Consider the following 13091-nt stretch of genomic DNA (forward strand, 5'->3'; position numbering starts at 1 on the left):
CTCTTCCATCGTTATCCATTGGTTATTGAAAATATTTGTTGCTTGAGACAAGGAGAACATGTTCTTAGAGAAAATAAGAAAGGGAATGTAATAACAGTGTTGCAAAATAAAAGAATAGCAAATTCTCTGTAAGCTATGAAGGTATTGTATTACAAAAGTTCCGTGAACTGGAAACATTTCAAACATGCTGTAAATCAATGATGCTATACAAATAAGTAGAGAATCTTAACAAGATAATGACAGGGAGGGGAATTTGTTTGAAAAGCAGTGCAACTGTTTAGAATTGGCCCATTTGTTCTCTAAGAAACTATGGTCAGGGAGAGGATCCTAGGAGGTCTGGATATGAGAAAGAGAGCACCTGCCTTTTGGTCTCATCATTTTTACCAATTCACTAACTGTTGACAAATTATGGATGCTCACATCTTATTTTCTTTGTGTTTATTTATATTTGAAGAGAAAATGAGACCATGTGTTTTGAGATACCAGTTTTGTTATGTAGAATTACAATTGTAAACAGCCAAAGTGTGGATCAAAGATTCTTCTAGATGTTAATCTAAACTCATGTTGATTTGGAGATAGGTTTCAGGAGTGACAAATCCAAAAGGCTTCTAGACACTATTGACTGTGACTCCCTACAACCCTAGACAATTAAGTTATGTAGTCTGAAAAGCATTTTGTCATTGTTAAACACATACCTCAAAGCTTTGTGGACATGTCTGGCATTGCAATTATCCTCAATTGGTGCAGAAAGAAAAACATAGACTAGTGTTGTTCTATTCAATTCTTATTATCACATCTGTAATGCACTGTCCAGCTTTGAGAAACTTTTGTTTGTTCTGTTTATGGCTTTTAAATACAACAAATTTATGAATAACCTTACAGTACATGGAGTCATGAATGGGTGTTGATGGGGCAGGTTGAGAAAAATTAAGAGGCTGTGGGAAAGTGTGTAGGACACCTGGGGGTCTCCTATGTTGTAAAGAGATTGCTGGGAGACTTTGAAAATCCTGTGTTAATATGGACAGAAGTGTGTGTGCAGATTCTGGGAAGAGTTGGGAGTTTGGAATTGTGTACTCTTTATAACCTGCACAATAACCTCCATGATTCAGCCCAGAATGGATTTTTTTGGGGGGTGTACTCCAGATCAAGAAGCAAATCAGTGATAATGCTGAATCTAAGCTTTAGTATGAAATATTTGTCTGAAAATATGTATATTTTTTTTTAGATTTGGTATCAAAATAAAAGATCCAGATTATGACTTAGAGAGAAACAAAGAGTGTTTGTCAGGAGGAGACAACATCAGTTCCAGGTCCAAGGGCATCATCCTGTTTTAGAAAACCAGGAGGCCGAGATGCAGTATGACAGCAACTCCACCGCACAGTCTTCTTGCCTCCAACAGGCTCCTCAGGGAAAAGCTGGCTTCTTTCCTGTGGAGACATGGTGACATCCCAGTGAAGAGAATGGCTCATGTGATGCTGTGTTCACAGGGATTAGAATAGAACCAAATTGTCCTTCAGTGGTTCAAGGGGCCAGAGGAAGTGGACCTTCTCCCAGCTTCAGTCAAACCATCTATAGTCATTCTGCTTCATCTGTGCAGAATTTTGAAAAGGCCATGATCACGACAGAAAATAGCCATCAGAGCATGCACTTGCCTTTGCCCTATGTCAATAGTGTGCAGGGAAAGATGCACCAGCAGGAACAGCAGCCCTCTGGTCTGTGTGAAGTACAGGGGCAGAGTGACTGGGTTTATGATAATCCACAGCTGCAACAGAAACAGAGTTACCAACAGAAGCTGCCAGTTCAGGGCCCACTTCAAATGTATCAGAAGCATGAGGACTTAGGGAAGCATTTGCCATCCCTTCAACAAGAGCAGGATACCAGTTGGCAAAAGAATGAAGACTCCAGTTCTCAGATTCAGTGCACATCTCCTCCACAAAAGGAGATGTGTTTTGTTCCAGAGTCTTTTTATTAGATGAACAGCAAGTTGCTAGAGAGCAGGCCAGATCTCCAACCCAACAGGCCTGGGGTGAGGGGTATGAAGAATTTGATGAATGGGCGGAAATGATAAATGCAGTACTTGGCTTTTAGTTAGAGAGCTATCGGCATAAGTCATCCTATAATCTGACTCAGGGTCAGAGTGAGGACTCTCTTGAATCTTCACATAAAGTTCCTCAGTTCAGAAAACTTCCATGAAAAATATATAGGAACAAAAAAACCCCACAAATGCCCACAAAAATTTTAAAAAATTAAAAAACAAATAAATAATAAATAACAACTCCCCCAATCTTTCATACAGCCTTCTTTATCCCAACTAACAGCCCGCTCCTCACAGCTTCCTGAACTCTCAGTGTCTTCTGGAGGGGTAGCAGTATCCACCAGTGGTAGATCCCTGACTGTGCCTCTTGTAGTGGTCTGGAGAAAGTTGGACTCATGCAGCCACTACCACAGCAACAGGCACAAAGAAAGCACTTTCCAAATTCAAACCAATGTGTGCTTTAGGTAGATCCATCTTGCACAGCCCTGTCTCACAAATGATCTCCACCTTGGAGATAAGATCCTCTAAATTGCCTTTGTATGGATGGGTCTGCAGGTTCCTGCTCTCTTCTCTGAACCAGAACAACATCTTCAAGATGTTGTAGCCTGCCAGGACAGCCTGTCCCCTCAGAAATTTGACAGTGTCATTGGAATCACAATGGATTTTCATGTGTGTCCACCCTCACAAACAAACAAACAAAAACCAAGCCTGGATATTATGAAGAAAACATCTCAGCCAGAATGGCTTGACAAGAACTCACAAGAGTCTGATGAAATTTCACCTTTTAGAAAAGACTTCTGCTGGTATGTGTGTCTAGAAACTGTCTGTTTAAGTTTGGACTCACATCTCCCTGGTTCTTTACCACAGTTGCCAAGACTTATTGTTGGGAAATGTGTTGTGGTTCTTTTTACTTTTGCCTTTAAAATTTTCCCCAGCTTTCAACTCTCCCATTGTGCTCACAGTGAATGTACCTGGGGTGTTCTGTGGCAGGCATGTGCCTACTGCTGTGTCATTCCATTTCCAATTCACATTCCTGCCAGAATCTTTCTCTGAACATAATTTATTTGGATACCGCCATCCTCCTAAATGGGCTCCCCGAGTTTTGGCACTGAAAGCAGAACTTGTACTGAAGCCACAGCTTCAGCTATTGCAACTTCCAGGACTCCTTGAGGCTCCAGCACTGAGATGAGAGCCCCTGTTCATGAATCTATAGTGTTCTGACAGTCACCTGGGCATGCAGGTAAATGATATGTGAAGGTGCCCAGGGGAGCCTTTGGATATTGTTGATCTGAGTTTTTGAGACAAACCTCGAAGACAGCTGTATCATGGAACTTTCCACTTGGAACGAGTTTCACAATTTGGGATTCTAGGACATAGAACACCTTGAAGTCTTGCACCAGAGAGTTTCCTGTCTCTCCAACAGCTCCTGTGGACAGAGCTCTGCAGTTACATCCCTCAGATCACTATGGGGCACCATTCACACAGTGCACCTGGAGATGCTCTTCCTGAATATCCTGTTGACCCCTGAGGTGTTTTGTGTGGAAGCAGGCCAAGGCTAGAGAATTTTTTGTCAGTCCTTTTCACTTTGCTATCATAATGTTTTATTATAAAACCGTGTATACTCATTATTGTCATTTTACCAACACCAAGAGTAGTGAAGAAATCTTACATTTATGGTTGTTGTCCTTTGCCCACCCTCTTGGAACCATTGTGAAGAGTTTCAGATGCTATGTTTGTTGTGTGTCTCACATTCATTTAAGTGAGAAATTCTGAAATGATATTAAATGAATTAATAAAACGTGTTTTGCATGCATTTACAAGACGTGTAACATACAAATCTTTATTTTGTAAACATTTTCCTCCATATAGTGAAGGAAGATGTTTGGATTAGAAATAAAGTGCAGGTGTACTTTAAGCTTAAAGGTTAATGATAGGTTAAGAGACTTAGAGTATGATTAGGTAGTTTGGCATTAGTTAATAAGAAAATAATATATCTTGGGAAAAATAGTACATCTTTGGAAAATCTGAATAATGCAAATTAGTGATGCATTTTATTAATGATTCTGTACCCTTAATAATTGAAAACTAAAGATCAAATCCTGAAAAAATGTAAATTGATCTTACATTTTTCTATACCCCTAATTATCATTAAGGAAATGTCATGTTTTGACAAAGTTTTGAAATTTTATAATTAATGACATATTCTGAATCCATATGATGAGAAAATGTGCAATAAAAGACAACCCAGAGAAACCTGCATTTGAGCTCTCCCTCTGGAGATCGCTCCAATGGAAAGACTCCTGTCTCCTCCTTTTCACTGATGCCACTCATCCCTCAGGACTCTCTGGACCCCACTAGGGCAGGACCCCAGCAGGTTAGCTAGCCTTGGGGTTAAAAAATACTAAGTTAGAATGTAGTCACAGTGGGGCTGGGGATGTGGCTCAAGTGGTAGCGCGCTCGCCTGGCATGTGTGCAGCCCGGGTTCGATCCTCAGCACCACATACAAAGATGTTGTGTCCGCCGATAAAAATAAATATTAAAAAATCTCTCTCTCTCTCTCTCTCTCTCTCTCTCTCTCTCTCTCTCTCTCTCTCTCTCCCTCTCTCTCTCTCCCTCTCTCTTAAAAAGAAAAAAAAAAGAATGTAGTCACAGTAATGGGGGCTATGTAATTTTGGGAATAATAAATGCAGCTATGGAGAGATGTGGCCACATTTTCTTCTTTCCTCTGTGCTGTGTGTGTGTGTCTCTCTCTCTCTCTTCTGTTTGCATTTTTAGAGTTTTCTTTCAAGCATATTTCTTACATGAGATGAAGCCTTCGCAGGAAGGAGCTGGCACCTTATGGTTTCTGGAGACCAAATCAGGCTTTAGCAAAGTGAGGTGCAATGAGGCATCATTTGCCAGCTCTCAGGGGGTATTTTCTGCACTGAAGAGCAAGGTCAGAGTGAAGTTTCTGGCTGGAGTGGGGGCCTGAATCCTCAGGGGTGCAGTTGAAAATGGTCAGAGGCCCATAGTCAGGTGTTTGTGTCTGGTCATAAACAAATGATGCTGACCTTGCCAGGTGTATCTGAAGGACTGTTTCCAGCTCCAGCAGTACTAAGATCCCCAGGAAATAGTAGGATCCGGCATATGCAATACATAGGTAGCCTGACAAGGTAGCTCAGCTATTTCTAGTAACAAAATGATATCTACTTAAAGTACTCTGAGTACTCCAGGTGAGCAGGAATTATTCTAAAACCTCTCATGTTTATTGGGACCTACATATGCATAAGTTTTAGGTGAATGAAGGATTCAGTCATTTGAAAATTGTGTCATTATTTGGCTCATATAAGATGTGTTTCAAACAAATTCCCATATGAAATTTCACAGGTATTCCCATCAATTTAGAGTTGCTCCAAGTAGTTGTTGTATTATTTTATTCAGGTATTTGTGATAAATGGGGTTCTTTACCACTAAGCCACATCTCTAGTAAATTGTTTTTTTACTGGTTTGGTTCCCCTCACTCCCCAACCCAGACAGGATCTTGCTATGTTGCTGAGAGCCTTGCTAAGTTGCTGAAGAGGATTTGTATTTGGCAATTCTCCTGCTGCAGCCTCTGGAGCTGCTGGGATTACATTCAGGCCCCACTCTGCCCAGCTTCATGTAGCTTTTTCATCTTAATTCACTTCATGTTTGGTAGATGATCACAGCACTGGTTCAAATGCACCCATATTTTAGACACATGTGAGTTACATCTATCCATCCTTCTACCATCTATGATTTTTATCCCTTCACCTGAAAATGAATACTTGAATGGTAGATAGGCCTACCCCTCAGGACCACACTGACATCCTTGGATTGTTGTCTTTTTTATGGAAAATGGACTCATTTGTAAAAGAACACATTTACTCTCAATAGAAAGTGCTATAAAGAAATATGACATGGGGCACGTGTGTGTATATATACATACACACACACACACACACACACACACACACATACATACACATCTGGGAATGTAATTAAGCACCACTGGGCTAAATCCCAGTAGCAAAAAAAAAAAAAAAAAAAAAAAAAAAGAAAAAGAAAAAGAAATTGTAAAAAGAAAGAAATTAATCCTAAGGAAAGAATCATTTTGTTATAGAATATGAAAAAGCCTAATGAAGAATTTAAAATGAGTTTTAGGGCCACAAATATTGCTCAGGAGGAGAGCACTTACCCAGCATGAGCAAAGCTCAGGATTAAATCACCAGCACAGGAAAAAAATTAATTAAATACAACAAATTTTATTTGCTTTGCTTATAATACCTGAGACTGAATTGTGTTAAATATGATGAAAAATATTAAAAATCTTATGAAAGTTTGCTTTTATCACACTACAAAATTTATCATACAAAATTAACACAGTATATAAGAATATTTATAACATATAACATGCAATGCTTATAAAATGCATCATAGGCAAAACCACTCCAGGTAGTACATGCCTATAGTCCCTACTACAGGAGAGGCTGAGGCAAGAAGTTCACAAGTTAGAGGCCAGCTTCAGAAATTTAGTGAGGCTTTGTCTCAAAATTAAATTTTTTAAAAGAATGGGGTTTAGCTCAATGGTAAAGTGCCCCTGAGATCAATACCTACTACCAAATAAATGAATAAAATGTATCATCCACTTTTTTACATTACAAAATACTTTAGAAATCTTAGCAAAGTTTGTGTAATTTTGATGGCCTCATTTCCTTGATTTGCTATTTGCCATCTTTAGCTATGATACAAAGGGTTTTTCTTTTTTCTATGTAACTTATCTATGTTGAAAGATTCTGGATTTGTTTCACCAGAATAATTTTCTAACTTTTGCATTGATTTCATTATGTCCTTGATTATTTAATAAAATAAAATTCCTCACTGAGGAGAGAACTAAACTTCTTTACAGTTCCTGTAACTTTCTAGGTTTATTCTTAAAAGTCCCCTTCAAAAAGGAAACAAGTATTATCTCTGAGCACCCATGGCTCTAAATTAAGGGTTCACATTGAACATTTTTGGATTTTCACCTTCCTCAAATCAGTCCTAAATGTGGAATAAAAGGCTTGGCATGTTGGTGCAGGCCTGTGATCCTAGCAGCTCCAGAGACTAAGGCAGGAGGATAGCAAATTCAAAGCCAATCTCAGCAATTTAGAGAGGATGTACGCAATTTAGTGAGACCCTGCCTCTAAGTAAAGTGTAAAAAAGGGCTGAGGATGTTGATTAGTTGGTTAAGTGTCCCTGGTTTCAATCCCCAGTACCAACAAACAAACCAAGGATATGGAATAAAACTAATGATAGCTGAGCTCATCAAGAATGCCCATTGAAAATCACAAAAACTTTTGCAATGCAAAATAACCCTCACCTTGACATAGAAATATTCTGCTTTAGCAGACAGGTTCAACTAACATTCCTTTCCATTTTTTGAAGAAGCTTATTTGAGCTCTATCTGTGCTTCTGCTTTATCTTTCCTTTGTTTGATATGTCTGTGCTTTTTGACTTCTCCTTTGAGGCAGTTACAATCTGCCTCATTGAATCAGTAAAAATCTCTAGCACGTGTTCATTTTATATTCGTTTGAAGGTCATGATTTGACCTTTCAAAAATATATGTTTTCAAACAATGCACAGGGTAAATGTTAATTACAAACAAGGCAAGTCTTAGGCTTTAAAGTTTAATTCTCACCCTTAACCTTGGTGGGAAATCTCTAGAAGGCATTAGCTAGGTGGAGAATTCTAGAAAAAACGATGGCTAGCTGAATTAACCTCCAACAGCTCTGCATTTGTACTCTCTCTCTCTCTGCAGGGGGTAACCTTTGGGTAGGTCACTTTCCTCCCTTCCACTGTGCTCCAAGGTAGGTGGGATGAAAATAATCCTTCATTTCCTGGATTAGAGATGGTATCAGTCATGAAAGTGTTATCATCCTGCTTATGCAATATGGTCTGGAAGAAGAAGCAGGGTGAGCTTGTTCAGAATCATTCTATTTTTTTAATGAGGCTTTTGTAGCACCTGAGTTGAAATGAAGGTTACATGAGATTTAGACCAAGAGATGAAGATTTTTCAAAAATTTTATATTGAAGTAACAAGGACATTTTCAGAATTAAACACACTTGCCAGGGTTGGTGGCACATGCCTTCAATCCCAGAAGTTTGGGAGGCTGAGACAGGAGAATATTAGTTCAAAGCCAGCCTCAACAACTGTGAGGCCCCAAGCAACTCAGGGAGATCCTGTCTCTAAATAAAATACAAAATAACACTGGAAATATAACTCAGTGGCCAGGTGCCTCTTAGTTCAATCTTGGATACAAAAAATAAAAGAATTGAACACACTGTGTAACCAGCATCAGGTCAAAGGACAGAACCATATCAGGGACTCCCTTGCTTTTCTCACAATCACTACCTTCCCCCAGCCCACAAAAGAACTTGACACTGAGTTCTCAAAGCTTGAATTAATCGTGCCTATTTTTGAATTTCATTTAAATTGAATCACAGCATTTTTTGTGAAAGTTCCTCTCATTGATTATGTTTTCATCCACAATTCTGCATAGAGTGTTAGAATATTCACTATCACATCTGATATTAATTGAAATTTGGGTAGTTCCATTTAGGACTATTAAGATAGAACATTTATGGACATTCCTATTGGTATATTTTCACAGTAGTGCAATTTCTACCGAGGAGTGGAATGGCTTAGTCACATTTATTTCTCCGTCTGTCTAAAACATGAATTCACCCTGATAATCTTTGATCTAATCTAAAACAACAAGATTCTATTTACCCTCTTCCTTTCTTTGCTGTAGTTCATATCATCAACAGTGAGAAAACTAGCTCCTACTAAATATAGCATGTTTATTATTCGCTCAAACCTAGAAACCTATAAAATAATTTCAGAATTACTAACCTGTATTGCCTAGCTGTGTCTGCTGAGAGGGCCTGGGATCAATGATGCTCCAGTAGCAATGAGCACAAACAGAACCCCAAGAAAGAGAAGCAGATGCCAGATGTAGTAGTGCACACCTGTAATTCCAATGGCTCAGGAGGCAGAGGCAGGAGGATCACAAGTTTGACACCAACCTGGGAAACAGAGTGAGACCCTGTCTCACAATAAAATTTTAATATCTGAGGGGTATAGCTCAATGGTACATGATTTGCCTAGCATGTGAAAAGCCATGGGTTCTATCCCAAATACTATAGAACTAAATGAATGAATGTATTATTGAATGTGTTACTATCAAGGGGTGCTAGGTTTATTTTCTCTGTTCAGCAAAGAATTGAACAGGACACAGAGATAGCAAGCAAGACGTAGAATTATTGTAAAAGCAACAGACTGACAGAGATAGGCTTCTCTGAAGAGAAGGGGCCCCAGTGCCTGAATCTCAATGGGGGAGATTTTGCTTGTTCTTTTTGTGATCTCTGGAATTTCCTACTTTCTTTATCTCCTCTTTTGTCCACGTGCTCCTCAGTATTATTGATTTTTGTCCCCCTCTGTCCACTTGCCATTTTTTAGTTTTTCTATTGTGTCCCCCACTTAGGAGCATGAATACAGATGTGTTTGTCTGATTGGTCCCTCACTTGTGTCCTCTATGAGCACTTTCATCAAGCAGGAAATTGTCCTCCTCAGAAGACCCTCTCCCTGCTTCTTTGTTCTGGCCCCACTCCAACCTTCTCACATGCCATCTTGCCCTAACTGCCTAAGCCCTTCTGCATCTAGAAAACCACCCTTTTGAAACACAGTGTTCATAAATAGTGAGCTGAAAAATCAGCAATAAATGAAACAATTAGTAGGTAAAAATACATGATAAGATATCTACATAGAATTAAAGTATCTCCCATGAGATATTTATTACAAAAGGTCAATTGTACAGTAGAGAGATCACGCAGCCATCACCTTTATCACACCCTCCTCCTTCCCCACATTAATGGGCATTGAGCCCGGGGGAGCTGGACACACCACTGAGCTACATCCCAGCCCTTGATGGGAAGGACTGAGAAACACTCTACGCCATTTCATAGGAGCTTAACACAAAGTCAGAATGGATGAATCCTGGCATTTGAGCTGTTGTTACTGTTACAATTATTAACACTGAACCTTAACCCTCAACCTGCATTTCACTTCTCCCTGATCCAAGCAGGCCCTCCTCTCCTCTTATATCTTTTCCCACCTGGCAGGAGTTTGAGACTGCATACTAAAAAGATGGTAGCTTAAAAACAAAATATAAACAACCAAAAAGCTTCCTAAATATCAACTTTCCAAGTTCTCTCCTTCCTTTTCCCACCCTGCCACAGATGCCCTGGTTGTCTTCTCTGGCTATAGCTTGCTGTGTGTGTTGGGCTAGCAGCCTCCTAGGCAAAGCCCATGCTGCCTCATGGGATATCCCTAAGGGTTTTCCCAGCTGGGTCTCACTGGTGGATCTGGAAATCCTTCCTGGTGCCAAAAGCCAAACATAAGGACACATTTTGTGGTTCAGGCACTCCCAGCCAGGAGGCTTTCCATTTGGGCTGTCTCTCACCACATACCTTAGAGAGAGGGCCATCCCCCAGCTTCCTGTTTCCCTTGGACCCTGGCTTTGGCATGATCGAGGACAGCAAGCCCCAGAGCAGGAGGAAAACCTGAGTACACAACAGGAGCACTGGTACACCCTGGCACCATGGGGGCAAATACCCACACCTCTAAATAGTCTCTGTGTACCTTGGGCCATCTCCTCAGAAGTAATTATCCATGGATATGTCCCTTATTTTATACCTCAGAGTTTATCATTATTGATGAGTCATCAATGGCTATTTATTTCAATAGTTAAGTATTTATTGAAATGATACCATTATTTTGATTTTTGTATTTTTAATCATGGGACAAGCATGGCAGCCCCAAAATTTTTCAGAATGCCATTTGGGAATGAATAGTCATCCAACAATATAATTTATTCTCAATTATCAGTTAAATGACTTGGCTGACTTGGGAGGCTGAAACAGGAAGATCCCAAGTTCAAGGTCAGTCTGGAAACTTAACAAGGCTGAAAGCAACTTAGTGAGACACCCAAAATAAAAAATAAGAAGTCCAGGGGCTGGGGATGTGGCTCAAGCGGTAGCGTGCTCGCCTGGCATGCGTGCGGCCTGGGTTCGATCCTCAGCACCACATACAAGCAAAGATGTTGTGTCTGCTGATAACTAAAAAATAAATATTAAAAATTCTCTCTCTCACTCTCTCTTTAAAAAAAATAAAAATAAATAAAAATAAATAAAAATAAAAAGTCCAGGGATGTGAGGATGTGGCTCATTGGTAAATTACCCTTGTGTTCAATCCCTAACACAAGAAAAAAAGAAGAAAAGAAAATTAGCAGCTAAAGGATAGTCTGTACACTAGAACAGGAGGATATTTAGATATCCATTGGGGAAAAAATGTAAGTTAAAATTTTTTTTCAAATATATATACAAAACCACAGAAAAAATATAAATGGAATAGAGATTACACCTTTAATATCCTTTAAAACTACTTGGAGAAAATAATGGAAAACATTTTTATAATTCTGAAGTGCGAAATAATAAGCAACTCTAAAAGTCATAAAGGAAAACATTGAGAAATTGGGCTACCTAATATCTAAACTTCCTGAGCAAAGATACCAAAAAGATAGTAAAAGGGAGGTATCGGGAAAACATTGCCAGTACCAATAAAAGACATTTACATTAATAATCAAAATATACAAATAAAAAGAGAAAAATAGAAGGGAAAAGTATTTGAGTAGGCAAATGCAACCAAATATCACTTCTAAATAACAGCAACTAAATAAAAACAACAAGAAGATATCATTTTGTAGCATAGGATGATTTTATTGAAAAAAAGAAAAATCAGGTGTTGGGGAACAGCCCTGGACAACTGGGTCTGTGACCTCAATTCGTGCCACTCCAGAAGTATTTTTTATAAAGGACACCTCCTCTAGCACTATTCCAATGAAGACAGTGATGTCATAGTTGGGAGCACACTGGCTCACCTGTGGTTTAGTGAGAGTTGGCGGCAATGTTTTCCTTATGGACAAAAAATAAAGGTTCTCTCATTCTGTGATTGCCCTTCCAGGAATCTAGCCTTTTCAGAATACATGAAAATGAGGACTGGGAATGAGGTTCAGTGGTTGAGCACTTACCTAGCACATGGAGGATCTGGGTTCAATTCCCAGCACAGGGGAAAGAAAAAGAAATAAAGATATATATATATATATATATATATATATATATATATATATATATATATATATATATATATACATATATACATACATACAGAGAGAGAGAGAGAGAGAATGAAGGAAGGAAAAGAGGGAGAAATGGAGGGAGAAAAAAAGGAAAGAAACATAGTATTTACAGCTACCCTCCCTCTCTAACACCTGCACTGCTTCAAGTGAGCTGAACTCCAGTAGAATGGAGCAAGAAGGTCTCAAAAGGAGTCCTCCAACAAAGCCCACTATCCCCCAAACCACAAGTGGTAAAATGCCCAAGAAGTCATTGGCTACAAAAACTGCTTGAGTCTAGCGCCCTCTAGTGTAGAGACGAAGAAAACTCAGAGTTACAGTCCCAGTATCGTGCTCTGACATCTAGTGTGTCCACTAAATTTCAGATTCAGGGGAAGGGGGATAGTAGAGGATAGGAAGGGCAGCAGAATAGAACATACACTAGTATGGCAGTATGTAAAATAGTGGATGTGTAACCGATGTGATTCTGCAATCTGTATATGGGATAAAAATGGGAGTTCATAATCCACTTGAATCAAATGTATGAAATATGATATGTCACGAGCTTTGTAATGTTTTGAACAACTAATAATAAAAAAAAGAAAAAAAATTCAGATTCACTTGCTTGCTTTTCAGAGTCTGGTGCGAGAAACTGCTCCAATTTAAAAACAGATTTGTGCTTCCAGAGGGCAGCTATCCCGCTTTTTGGGAGGCAAATGAAGACTCTCTAGTTATCTTTTTAGAAGACACAAATAAGATCTGTGCTATCCATGCCAAACGTGAGCAGTTATGCCAAATGACCTCCAAATAGCACTCTGACACATTGAGAACTTACGTAAGAACCT

This window comes from Urocitellus parryii, unplaced genomic scaffold (assembly GCF_045843805.1).
Source record: "Urocitellus parryii isolate mUroPar1 unplaced genomic scaffold, mUroPar1.hap1 Scaffold_61, whole genome shotgun sequence".
NCBI classification, from domain to species: domain Eukaryota; kingdom Metazoa; phylum Chordata; class Mammalia; order Rodentia; family Sciuridae; genus Urocitellus; species Urocitellus parryii.